General features: G+C 38.0%; 1 long non-coding RNA gene across 1 annotated transcript in view; it reads right to left on the bottom strand.

Moving 5' to 3' along the window:
* The window catches only part of LOC134739381 (uncharacterized), a 321,981-nt gene extending 308,935 nt beyond the window's left edge, over window positions 1-13,046 (bottom strand). Inside the window, exon 1 of the long non-coding RNA XR_010125977.1 lies at window positions 12,969-13,046. This is a non-coding gene — a long non-coding RNA (uncharacterized LOC134739381). The remainder of the gene's footprint in view (window positions 1-12,968) is intronic.
* Between the last annotated feature and the right edge of the window lie 201 nt (window positions 13,047-13,247).

Raw genomic sequence — 13,247 nt, 5'->3', positions numbered from 1 at the left:
AGTGGGGTGAATGTGTACTGCAGAAGCCTGAGAAGAGGTCACTTTCAGCTCATGCTTCTCAGTCCTGATGGGAAGATCTGCTGCCAAGTCCACAGTGGTGCACTAAGTAGAGATGACCACCTCTCCACATCCATTCCTAAGCTTTGATGATAGCACCTTCAGCAGCTTGTGCCACAAATAATATTTTTATAAAATTCACAGAGAGACATTAGGCTTCCTGCTTTGGCCCTCATGAGTCTCTATATAGAAGAACTCTACCAGCAGGTATATTCAACCAAGTGGTCATTATTTGTATGATCTAGGACCATGTCAATCCAAGAGCAAACTCCAGATGGCTGAGCCAGAACTGAATTTGAATACACAATGCCCCCACTTTTGGCCAAGTTGTACCTGAAAGGTACATAATCAGGCTAATCTGGGGTTGCAATTAGGGGAAAGAAAGATGCATCATACCCTGGAAAGGTCAGGTTGAAATTCCAAATTTTCAAAATTCATTTATAGCACCCTCCTTTCCTTCATCTTTATTATTACCCAGTATATTTGTTTCCCAAGACTGCTATAACAAATTGTCATACACTTGCTGGCTTAAAGCAGCAGAAGTTTATTCTTTCCTTGATCTGATGGCCAGAAGTACAAAATCAAGGCATAGACAGTGACATGCTCTCTCTGAAGTGTTAAGGAAGAATCTTTCCTTGACTCTTCCAGTTTCTGGTGGCTCCTGGAATTCCCTGACTTATGGCAACGTAACTCCAATTTCTGCCTTCATCTTCACATGGACTTCTGTGTGTCTCTCTATGTCCAAATCTCCCTGTGTTTTCTTTTATATATATTTTTTTATTATACTTTAAGTTCTAGGGTACGTGTGCACAATGCGCAGGTTTGTTACATACGTATACATGTGCCATGTTGGTGTGCTGCACCCATTAACTTGTCATTTACATCAGGTATATCTCCTAATGCTATCCCTCCCCCCTCCCCCCACCCCAAAACAGGCCCTGGTATGTGATGTTCCCCTTCCTGTGTCCAAGTGTTCTCATTGTTCACTTCCCACCTATGAGTGAGAACATGTGGTATTTGGTTTTTTGTCCTTGCAATAGTTTGCTGAGAATGATGGTTTCCAGCTTCATCCATGTCCCTACAAAGGACAGGAACTCATCGTTTTTTATGGCTGCATAGTATTCCATGGTGTATATGTGCCACATTTTCTTAATCCAGTCTATCATTGTTGGACATTTGGGTTGGTTCCAAGTCTTTGCTATTGTGAATAGTGCCACTATAAACATACGTGTGCATGTGTCTTTATAGCAGCATGATTTATATTCCTTTAGGTATATACCCAGCAATGGGATGGCTGGGTCAAATGGTATTTCTAGTTCTAGATCCCTGAAGAATTGCCACACTGACTTCCACAATGGTTGAACTAGTTTACAGTCCCACCAACAGTGTAAAAGTTTTCCTATTTCTCTACATCCTCTCCAGCACCTGTTGTTTCCTGACTTTGTAATGATTGCCATTCTAACTGATGTGAGATGATATCTCATTGTGGTTTTGATTTGCATTTTTCTGATGGCCAGTGATGATGAGCATTTTTTCATGTGTCTGTTGGCTGCATAAATGTCTTCTTTTGACGAGTGTCTGTTCATATCCTTCTCTCACTTTTTTATGGGGTTTTTTGTTTTTTTCTTGTGAATTTGTTTGGGTTCTTTGTAGATTCTGGATATTAGCCCTTTGTCAGATGAGTAGATTGCAAAAATTTTCTCCCATTCTGTAGGTTGCCTGTTCACTCTGATGGTAGTTTCTTTTGCTGTGCAGAAGCTCGTTAGTTTAATTAGATCCCATTTGTCAATTTTGGCTTTTGTTGCCATTGCTTTTGGTGTTTTAGACATGAAGTCCTTGCCCATGCCTATGTCCTGAATGGTATTACCTAGGTTTTCTTCTAGGGTTTTTATGGTTTTAGGTCTAACATTTAAGTCTTTAATCCATCTTGAATTAATTTTGGTGTAAGGTGTAAGGAAGGGATCCAGTTTCAGCTTTCTACATATGGCTAGCCAGTTTTCCCAGCACCATTTATTAAATAGGGAATCCTTTCCCCATTGCTTGTTTTCCTCAGGTTTGTCAAAGATCAGATAGTTGTAGATCTGTGGTATTATTTCTGAGGGCTCTGTTCTGTTCCATTGGTCTATATCTCTGTTTTGATACCAGTACCATGCTGTTTTGGTTACTGTAGCCTTGTAGTATAGTTTGAAGTCAGGTAGCGTGATGCCTCCAGCTTTGTTCTTTTGGCTTAGGATTGACTTGGCAATGCGGGCTCTTTTTTGGTTCCATATGAACTTTAAAGTAGTTTTTTCCAATTCTGTGAAGAAGGTCATTGGTAGCTTGATGGGGATGGCATTGAATGTATAAATAACCATGGGCAGTATGGCCATTTTCATGATATTGATTCTTCCTATCCATGAGCATGGAATGTTCTTCCATTTCTTTGTGTCCTCTTTTATTTTGTTGAGCAGTGGTTTGTAGGTCTCCTTGAAGAGGTCCTTCAGATCCCTTCTAAGTTGGATTCCTAGGTATTTTATTCTATTTGAAGCAATTGTGAATGGGAGTTCACTCATGATTTGGCTCTCTGTTTGTTTGTTATTGATGTATAAGAATGCTTGTGATTTTTGCTCATTGATATTGTATCCCGAGACTTTGCTGAAGTTGCTTATCAGCTTAAGGAGATTTTGGGCTGAGACAATGGGGTTTTCTAGATATACAATCAAGTCATCTGCAAACAGGGACAATTTGACTTCCTCTTTTCCTAGTTGAATACCCTTTATTTCTTTCTCCTAACTGATTGCCCTGGCGAGAACTTCCAACACTATGTTGAATAGGAATGGTGAGAGAGGGCATCCTTGTCTTGTGCCAGTTTTCAAAAGGAATGCTTCCAGTTTTTGCCCATTCAGTATGATATTGGCTGTGGGTTTGTCCTAGATAGCTCTTATTATTTTGAGATATGTCCCATTAATATCTAATTTCTTGAGAGTTTTTAGCATGAAGGGCTGTTGAATTTTGTCAAAGGCCTTTTCTGCATCTATTGAGATAATCATGTGGTTTTTGTCTTTGGTTCTGTTTATATGCTGGATTACGTTTATTGATTTGCATATGTTGAACCAGCCTTGCATCCCAGGGATGAAGCCCACTTGATCATGGTGGATAAGCTTTTTGATGTGCTGCTGGATTCTGTTTGCCCGTATTTTATTGAGGATTTTTGCATCGGTGTTCATCAGGGATATTGGTCTAAAATTCTTTGAATTTAGGGCCAACCCCAAATCCAGGATGAATTCATCCCAAGATCCATAACTAAGTACGTCAGCAAAGATGGTTTTTCCTAGTAAGGTTACATTCTGAGGTCCCAGATAGACACGAATTTTAGGGGAGCACAATTCAACCTACTATACACCCAAGTAATGATTAAGGGAAAATAACTACTTTCAGGTGACGGCCACATTGAGTGACCAGTCTTACAAGATGTGTGAACCAGAAGAGGTGACAGAGGGTAAAATTAGAAATTATTTCAGTTGATTTTTGAGGAGGCCAGTTAAACATGCAACAGTATTAGTTTGGCTTAACAAACAGTTAGTGAGGCACAGGCATTTAGGGGAACCTCTGTGAACTGAGAGCCCTGTTGAGCCGGTTACTTTACTTTAGAAGTCTGAGTAAGCGATAAAGCTTCCCTCAAAAGAATAATTGTCACTTTTAAATGTAAAGCTGAGACGATGCTGGAGCCAAGCCAGCTGTGTTCTTGGCTATTTTATTTTCATTGCATTTTACAAGAGAGATGGACTGGGATCTTCCTACAGTCAGAGTCCAAGTTGACCCATCCCAAAATGAAGACTATTATATTAAAGTCACAAGGCCTTCACTGGCCAGGCATTGAATTTCAATAAGATTCCATGGCAAGTTAATAGCTGCTTGTCAAAAGGAGATTTCCCAAGAGCCTATGACATGGAGGAGAGAAATACAAAACCCCAAGGGGTATACCTTAACACCAAAGGATGAAGACTGCCTCCCAAGGCCAGATGCTACAGTCCTTAAAATAATTAGTCAGAGAAACTTGTATCTCAAAGGTGTCACTAAGTTGTGGAGCCCCAAAGGTTTTTATTCCTGACTGAGGGACTCTCTGTGGCATTTATGGAACAAGAATGAATATACAAGCATATAGCTACTACATATTCAGATTGAAATCTACAGCAATAGAACATTGAGTTAGCCTCAAATGACAAGTCATACAATGTCACACTAGCTTCCAATCACTACTGTAGAACCTTCTCAGGCCCCATCAGTTAAATTTACATTCGTCTCCCCATGTGGGACAGGCTAGGATAAAGATTTGAATGTCTTTCTCCAAAGAACCCATAAAAGTTTGAGTCCTTCTCATTTCTGAAGTTCCCCAGCATACTAAGACAAGTGCACATTGTCTAAAAAATTCTTTAGAGATGAGAAGATATTGGTGCCTCTGCTAATCATCTTACTACTTAAAGCAGCTGAGGTTAGGTAAAAGGAGAAAGTTAGAGATCAGGAGATGTGGAGGGAGAAAGAGGCTCCACACAAGTGAGTAAGGCATATTTGTATTCAGTTTCAAGCAGTATAGAGGCTGCTCACAGATGAACCAAACAAACTTCTAATGTTTTCATTACACCAAAAGCCGTATAAGAGGCAGCAAGGTTGCCATTACTGATTCCATTTATTCACCTTGGAGAATGCTTTCCCTAAGTAGACATAGCTCACATAGTCTTCTGTCTACAGCTGCAGGTTTATGCCCATCAGCTGACTAGGGATTGACTCGAATAGCAGTAACTTTTAAAAGCGATGCTGGTGAGGTTGTGGGAAAAAAAGATCACTTATACATTGTTGGTGGGAGTGTAAATTAGTACAACCATTGTGGAAGACAGTGTGTCAATTCCTCAAAGACCAAAACTGAAATAGCATTTGACCCAGCAATCCCATTACTGGGTATATACCCAAAGGAATATAAATTGTTCTATTATAAAGACACATGTACATATATGTTCATTGCAGCACTATTCACAATAGCAAGGACATGGAATCATCCTAAATGCTCATCAGTAATAGACTGGATAAAGAAAATGTGGTACATATATGCCATGGAATACCATGCAGCCATAAAAAAGAATGAGATCATGTCCTTCGCAGGGACTTGGATGGAGCTGGAGGCCATTATCTTTAGCAAACTAACACAGGCAGAAAACTAAATACTGCATGCTCTCACTTATAAGTGGGAGCTAAATGATGAGATCACATGGACACCTAGAGGGGAACAACACACACTGGGGTCTTTTGGAGGGTGGAGGGTGGGAGGAAGGGGAGGGTCAGGAAAAATATCTAATGGGTACTAGGCTTAATACCTGTGTGATGAAATAATCTGTACAACAAACCCCATGACACAAGCTTACCTATGCAAAAAAACTGTGCATGTACCCTTGAGCTTACAATACAAGTTTAAAAAGGGGCTAATAAGCACATCGAAAAACTATAAATAAATAAATATAAAAATAAAAGTGTGCATCTTAATCCAAGTCTTTTGCTGCTACGTTGTCATGATAACATCTCTCAAATTTTCACCAATTTTAACATAAGGGATAGGAGCAGTTTGTAGGACAGCAGGTCTGACCACAAGAATTTATCCAGGTCTTTTTTTACCAGTGTCTTATTTTACAGTATTTCACTTTCATCAGCATTATGAGCCTAATCCAGGGCAGTAAGATCCCAAACACTAGTTAATACCTTATTTAATGATTTCCCAGGGGAGTTTGTCTATCTAAGGGAAATCTTGATCTTTTGCCGTCATCTCTGAATGACTCTAAATTTGGCATGATAGACTGCATTGTGGCACAGTACGACCCTTGCCATTCTTCCTTGGCAGAAAGCAATGTCTCTATCAATGTCCCTTCATTACAAACTGTCAAAAATGATGAAGGGCATGAGATTTTATCCTTCATGCAAGCTAACAAGTTAGGTTGCCACAGTTTGAGAAAAAAAGAACTTGGCACAGCAAGTAGCCAACATATCAACATAGTTTTGCAAGTTCTTTGAACCCCATTTCCACAGGGTGATTAGAGTAGAGCCAGGTGACTGCTGCATATGCAGTGGTATGCACTATAGGAGAGAATCCTTCATTTCAGGGACCTGAATCTTTTATAGTGAGCAATAAACACACCTGCTCTTTGATACTGAGGGAGACACTACCTCTATCTTCCAAGACTCGCAGAAAATGTGAGTGACTCATAGAGAATTATCTTCTAATACCAACACCCCACCTATACTTTATTTATTCCCAAAGGTGAAATTTTTTTCATGACTTTTTAAGCAGATGTATATGTAAGTCTTTTTGGGAAATAGCACCTATACTGGGCAAAATGATAGATTATCTTCCAATGTGTCTAAACGTTACATGAGGGTATTGAGAAGTGTAATAGGGCAAAATGGAAACTGATTTTTTAATTAGATAATCTGAAACAAGAACAAATGAATGGGGTTCAAGCACAGGGAAGGTGAGGAATGTGGGTGCTGAATTAGCCAGCAAGCCATAGATACTATAGCTTTGTGCAGAGGTAAAGACCTGGGCCGAAATGTGGCAAAAATTACTGAATATAAGCCAAAACATATAGGGTGGAGAAAATACTCTAGCCAAGATATAAGGGAAATAACATGTAGTTATCCTTAGTCACTTGAAAAAAAGATCAATTGTTTCTCTTTTTTAATAAAAATGAAGCTTGTTATCTATAGCTCAGTGACGACCTCTGAATTTGGTTGTAATCAGATCATTTATGAAACATTTCAGCAGCTCAATCTCACCTCCAATAATAACATGAATTTCAAATAATAATGTGAAACTCTATTGAGTTTCATATTATTGTACAAAGAACCTACATACATTCAGCATACATATTGTACAAAGAACCTACATAAAAGTGTGAGTGTGTGTGTTTCTTTTTGTTTGTTTTGCTTTTGTGAGACAAAGTCTCGCTCTGTCACCAGGCTGGAGTGCAGTGGCATGATCTCAGCTCACTGCAACCTCCACCTCCCAGGTTCAAGTGATTCTCCTGCCTCAGCCTCCCGAGTAGCTGGGATTACAGGTGTGTGTCACCACACCTGGCTAATTTTTGTATTTTTGGTCGAGACAGGGTTTCGCCATGTTGACCAGGCTGGTGTCAAACTCCTGACCTCAGGTGATCTGCCCGCATTGGCCTCCCAAAGTGCTGGGATTACAGGTGTGTGCCACCACGCCTGGCTAATTTTTGTATTTTTAGTAGAGACAGGGTTTTGCCATGTTGACCAGGCTGGTGTCAAACTCCTGACCTCAGGTGATCTGCCCGTGTTGGCCTCCCAAAGTGCTGGGATTACAGGCACTTTGGGAAAGGACCGCACCTGGCCCTTTCAAGTTTTCTTTAAAACACACACACTTGACAGGGCGTGGTGGCTCATGCCTGTAATCCCAGCATTTTGGGAGGCCAAGATGAGCAGATCACAAGGTCAAGAGATCAATACCATCCTGGCCAACATGGTGAAACCCTGTCTCTACTAAAAATACAAAAATTAGCAGGGAGTGGTGGTGCATGCCTGTAGTCCCAGCTACTCAGAAGGCTGAGGCAGGAGAATCACTTGAACCCAGGAGGCGGAGGTTGCAGTGAGCCGAGATCATGCCACTGCACTCCAGCCTGGTGACAAAGCAAGACTTTGTCTCACAAAAGCAAAACAAACAAAAAGAAATACACGCACTCACACTTTTATATAGGTTCTTTGTACAATTTATGATATTGGGAAAATTAATAAAATTAGTTAATATTTTATTTATATAAAATGTAAATTAAAATAATATACATATATTAATGAATATTAATGACACATTAGAAGAGGACCTATCATTTTTTGCCTTTGATCCTTCCACCTTATAAAACAGAGCGAGTACTATTTTCCTGACATAATGAAACAGATCAAAGATGCCAAAACTCTGGTTTTTCTCACTGCTAATCTAATACTCCAATCACTAAATTATGATCCTGGAAAATCCGTTTTATAATCTCACCAGTGTCTGGCAGTGAATTATTATATACTAATGTGTACATTAAATCATTACATCATTGATCATATACTTATGCATAATGTTTGCATTAGTTTCATGACAGCTTGTCAAATGTACAAGGACTGTTTAAAAATCTGTTTTACATTAGTGCTTTATGAATCATGAAAATAACAACACAAATATATTTTAAGGGTTGAATAATTCACAGCAATTTCACCAGACCACACATGAAACATTTTTCCATAGTTAAACATATACCTTTATATTACATGAACTTGCAAACATCTTTGTCATAAACTACGAAGTATAGTTTCCTCAAGAATTTAAAAATGAATGTTTTCTATGTATTTCTGAGATTTTATAAAACCTACAAATTCTAAGTCTGAAAATTCCATGCTTAAAATATTTACTTTTAATTGTTGTTTCACTAGCCAAATTTTTGATGACTATTTCATGGCAACTCTGTTCGTTCGGGTAAAAATCCAAAGAAAAAAATTTAATTGTTCAAGTAAGCTGAATTTGCCTTTTATGTTTTTTAAATTAAAATCCTTATTGCCTTAGAATGTTCTCTCCTGAAGTCATTAATGAAGCTTATGTCACCTTAATTTCTTTAAAGCATTCTTTTGCACTGGGTACATATGGACATAAAGATGGGGACAATAGACACTGGAACTACTAGTCGGGGAGAGGAGGAGAGATAGGGCTGAAAAACTACCTTATTGGGTACTATGTTCACTACCTGGGTGGCAGGATCATTCATTCCCCAATCCTCAGTATCACGCAATACGCACATGTAACAAATCTGCATATGTCCCCCCTGAATCTAAAATAAAAGTTGAATTAAATAAAAAAGAAGCTGTGGGTTTTTTAAAGGCCTAGAAGGCATTTTAAATTAACCATGAGAATGAGAAGCCTTATTAGAAGAGAAAGTTCTAGAAGAGCACATGTGAGGCTTCAATCAACTTTTAGTTTAGAAATGTTTAAAAAACACAAACTTTAAATCATTCATAGATTAAAAATGAATAAATAATGTGATTGTTTAAGAGAAAAAAAGAACCTGGAAACAAGTTAACTATAGTTAAAAAGGTTGAACTAGATCCATAAATACCAATATAAATATATCTCTAAAACATAATAGGAAGAAAATGAAAAATATAGAGGATATACAGAAAAATATCACAATAATAATAATAATAAAGCATATTTTGGGCATATCTCTGCCTTGTTTTTAAACTTTGAATGGTCTATTTGGACACACATCATGTAAGCCAGGAAATGAGAGTTTTCAATGGCCAGAAACTAGCCATATTTCTCACAAAGGGAAGAAGCCCCCTAATTCTGCTTCACACGCTTTGCACATGCCATTTTTTTCTCCTGAAGTAGACTCCTATCACCTTCTTATTTGAACCAAGGCTTTTGTCACCTCCCCTAAAACTGCTCTTTGAAAGGATGGAAATGGCCTCTATGTTTCTAGTCCCAATAGTTATTTCACAATCCTTACCTTATTGAAGTTATCAGAAACACTGACACAATTGATCACTTCTTTTTCCTTGAAACATCTTTTCTGTCTTCTGAGACAGCTCACTCTCCTGGTCTTTTCCTATTACATGACTTGTTCTAAGTTTTCTTTGCTGGCTTCTCCTCATCTCCCCAATCTCTACATGTTGAGGTGTCCCAGGACTCAGTGCTGAACCTCTTCTCTATTTACCCTTACTCTTCAGTGATATCACCCAGCTTCATGGCTTTACACACCACGTATCTACTGAGAACTTATATGTACATATCCCAAGCCTGGATTTATCGCCTCAATGCTGGAATCTTATATGCAACTGGCTACTTGACCTTGTACTTTATCTATCACCTTGTACTTGGATGTTAAATAGATTTCCAAACTTAACATGTCCTAAATTGAAAGCTTGATATTTGCTTTAAAAACTATTCCTGGCCAGGAGCAGTGGCTCACACCTATAATCCCAGCACTTTGGCAGGCCGAGGTGGGCGGATGACGAGGTCAGGAGTTTGGGACCAGCCTCACCAACATAGTGAAACCCCATCTCTACTAAAAATACAAAAAATTAGCTGGTCGTGGTGGCAGACGCCTGTAATCCCAGATACTTGGCAGGCTGAAGCAGGAGAATTGCTTGTACTGGGGAGGTGGAGGTTGCAGTGAGCTGAGATCATGCCACTGCCCCACTCCAGCCCGGGCGACAGTGTGAGACTCTCGTCTCCAAAAAAAAAAAAAAACTATTCCTCCAAAGCTTTCCTCAAATTAGTAAATGAAAATTCCACTGTTCCAATTTCTCAGGCTTTAATCCTTAAGGTCATCCTTGACTCCTCTCTTTCACATCCTACTTTTATTTCATTGGCCAATTTTATTCATATTCTCCATTATTAATACTCACTTTCAAGACACCTTTCTCTCTCTTTCTCTCTCTCTCTCTCTCTCTCTCTCTCTCACACACACACAGGGAATATTAAATATTCTTCTAACTGGTTTTCCTGGTCACTTCTCTCTTCCAATGGCTTTTTGTCTCATTCATAGTAAAAGAATTCTCCAGATTGTCTACTGGGCCTTTCAGGATTTAGTCCCTGACCTCTGTGATTGCATGCACTACAATCCCAGTGGTTCATCCTGAGCTCTCCCTGCAGCAATTAAGCTGGACCTTAAATGGAAGAGTGAAATTTCAATGATCAGGTAGGGAAAGGAGGGGCTGCCATTTTAAATAGGTATTCTCACCAATAGGAGAACATTTGAACAGAGACCCAAGGGAGGTGAAAGAGTGACCATGTGGCTCTCTGAGACAAAGATGTTTCCACTAAGGGAACAGCGAGTGCATAAACTCTGGGGCAGCAATGTGCTTGGCAGGTTGAAGAAATGAGAGGAGTCTTAAGTCCAAAAGGCCAGCCTAACAGCCCAGGTGAAAAGTACAGAAGATACTACCTGTTTTGGTGTAAATAGGAATTGAAAAGAAGAGACAAGAAGAAATGACGTAAAAACAAATTATTGCATTAACAAATGTTTATCAAGTAACTCCTCTAGGCAAAGCAGTTTCTTAGACTTAAGAGATCCAGTTAGACCAAAATGGTGCCTGCTTTCAAAAAATGTATAGTCTTATATAGAATACAGATACTGAGTGACTGGCAATTGCTTTTATGTTGTAAGGCAATAAAGAGAGGGGATTTCAAAATGCGATTTGAACTTTGGTGGTAGTTCATGAACATAGTTGTATATGAACTGAAATTTACATAGGACTTCTATGAAAATTCTTAGAAACTTCTTTATGGATGAGAAGCTCTTCAACAATGATCCCAGTGAGAGGGGTTTCTAATTAGACATGTAAAACAGGCAATACACTCAGTTGAAAAGAGGCAGAAGAACACACTGGCAACAAAGACAACTAGCCCTGGGTTTAAAATTCTGTCTCTGTTACCTAATCTCTCTAATCTTCAGTTTCCTCATCTGAAAGATAAGGATAATCATTGTACCATCATTACAAGGCTGTTGTGAAGCTTTAGGTAAATCACCTCACATGATAATTGCAATAAACATTCTATATTTGTATAATAGCTAATACGTGTAGAGAGACTTGAACAACTTAAAGACTTTCTGAGACAATACCTACTACTGATGAGGAAGCTCTCATAATATACATCTTATTAAAAATTTCTGTAATAACCTAGTGAATCAGTGCTTGTATAAGGCTTTGTTTTATTTTTGATGGAATGAAATAAAAACCAAATAACTTTTTATCTTTCATTTTATTTATTTGCAAAATCCAATATTCTTCCACCTCATATAAAAATAGAGATGAAAGAATTTATTATATAACTTAGAATTTCCTTAGGTCATTTAAGTGAAAGAAAGTTCAGTGCTGAGAAATATTTGTGACAGCTAGCATTACCCATTCACTGTGATATTCAATATCCTCTACACTAAAAAATGCTAACAGCATTAATGCATGCTCAGTTTTATAGAAAGATGTCTGGTAATAATCTATGGGATCTACTTTTTATATTATGAAATTCCATTATGAGTAAGAAAAGGGCACTATTATCTATTAAAAAATATTTACCAAGATAAAAATCAACGCAATGAGTGCTGAGAGCTGTACTGTGCAGAAAGATAATCACCATCTTCTGAGAGCAAAAAATTGAAATCAGGCAGTTCAGTGGCTTAAAAATACAAGGAGCAGTGAGAATATGGGCCCTGGACAGATAGTAATCACAGATCAACTTGAGTTAAATGCAGGTATTTTGATTAAAGAGTCTAAAGATTCTGAGTTTTGGGTCAAGATAACAGATTTAATCCCTCTTGAAAATATATTATATGGCAGAAAAATAATTTTCAAATGAGCAACAATCAGTAACAGTAAAGATAATTGAAGATGAGTAGGGGAATAAATAGATAAGCTGTATTAAATAAATTTTAAAATTCAGAAAGCAGATATAAGCATGGGAAGGACACCACAGCCCAGGGGAATATGCTCAGAGCTCCTGATGCAATTGTGGATTTGTCCAATTCCTGAATTTCTTATAGTATATAAAGCTTAAAATTATGATAAAGGCATAAAGATAAATCTTTTATATTTTCTTGTAATATGCTATATTTTCCAATATAGCAAATTTCTTCTTTCTGTTCAAAATGTGTCCTTCACATGAAAATATCTTTATTTTGAAATCATATTTGAATTTTTTGGCAAAATAAAAAACTTCACATTTAAAATAATTCTTATTTCAAACTTTGAGGCCACTTTATATTAATCTGGCTTCCATTTCTTTGTAAGTTACCTATACTTCTTTCACTACTTTTTGTATTCTCTCTTCATTTGGAATTCTGAAACTTCACCAAGCTCTCTTTGGGTGTGGGCCTTGTTATTAACCCTACCTGACACCAGGTGGACCCTTTGGAACCTTTCCCAGGTGAACACTGGAACTTCTGGATCGATTCTTCACATTTCTGAATACTTTTCCCAGACTTTGCACTTTTTTATCATGTCTCACAGACTAGTAACTTGCCCAGGCTTGCTTTTCTGAGTCACTAATTCAGTCTTTCCCTGTGCTTATTCTCCTAGTACTAAATCTATCTAATGATGATTTATTTTTAATTGAAGCAATCACATTTTAAATTTTAGTATTCTTTCCTCAAAGCAAGTTTTGGTTTCTT

The sequence above is a fragment of the Pongo pygmaeus genome, chromosome 3, assembly GCF_028885625.2.
Source record: "Pongo pygmaeus isolate AG05252 chromosome 3, NHGRI_mPonPyg2-v2.0_pri, whole genome shotgun sequence".
In the NCBI taxonomy this organism is placed as follows: domain Eukaryota; kingdom Metazoa; phylum Chordata; class Mammalia; order Primates; family Hominidae; genus Pongo; species Pongo pygmaeus.
The sequence above is the reverse complement of the archived record's forward strand: the minus strand, read 5'-3'. Positions and strand labels throughout refer to the sequence as shown.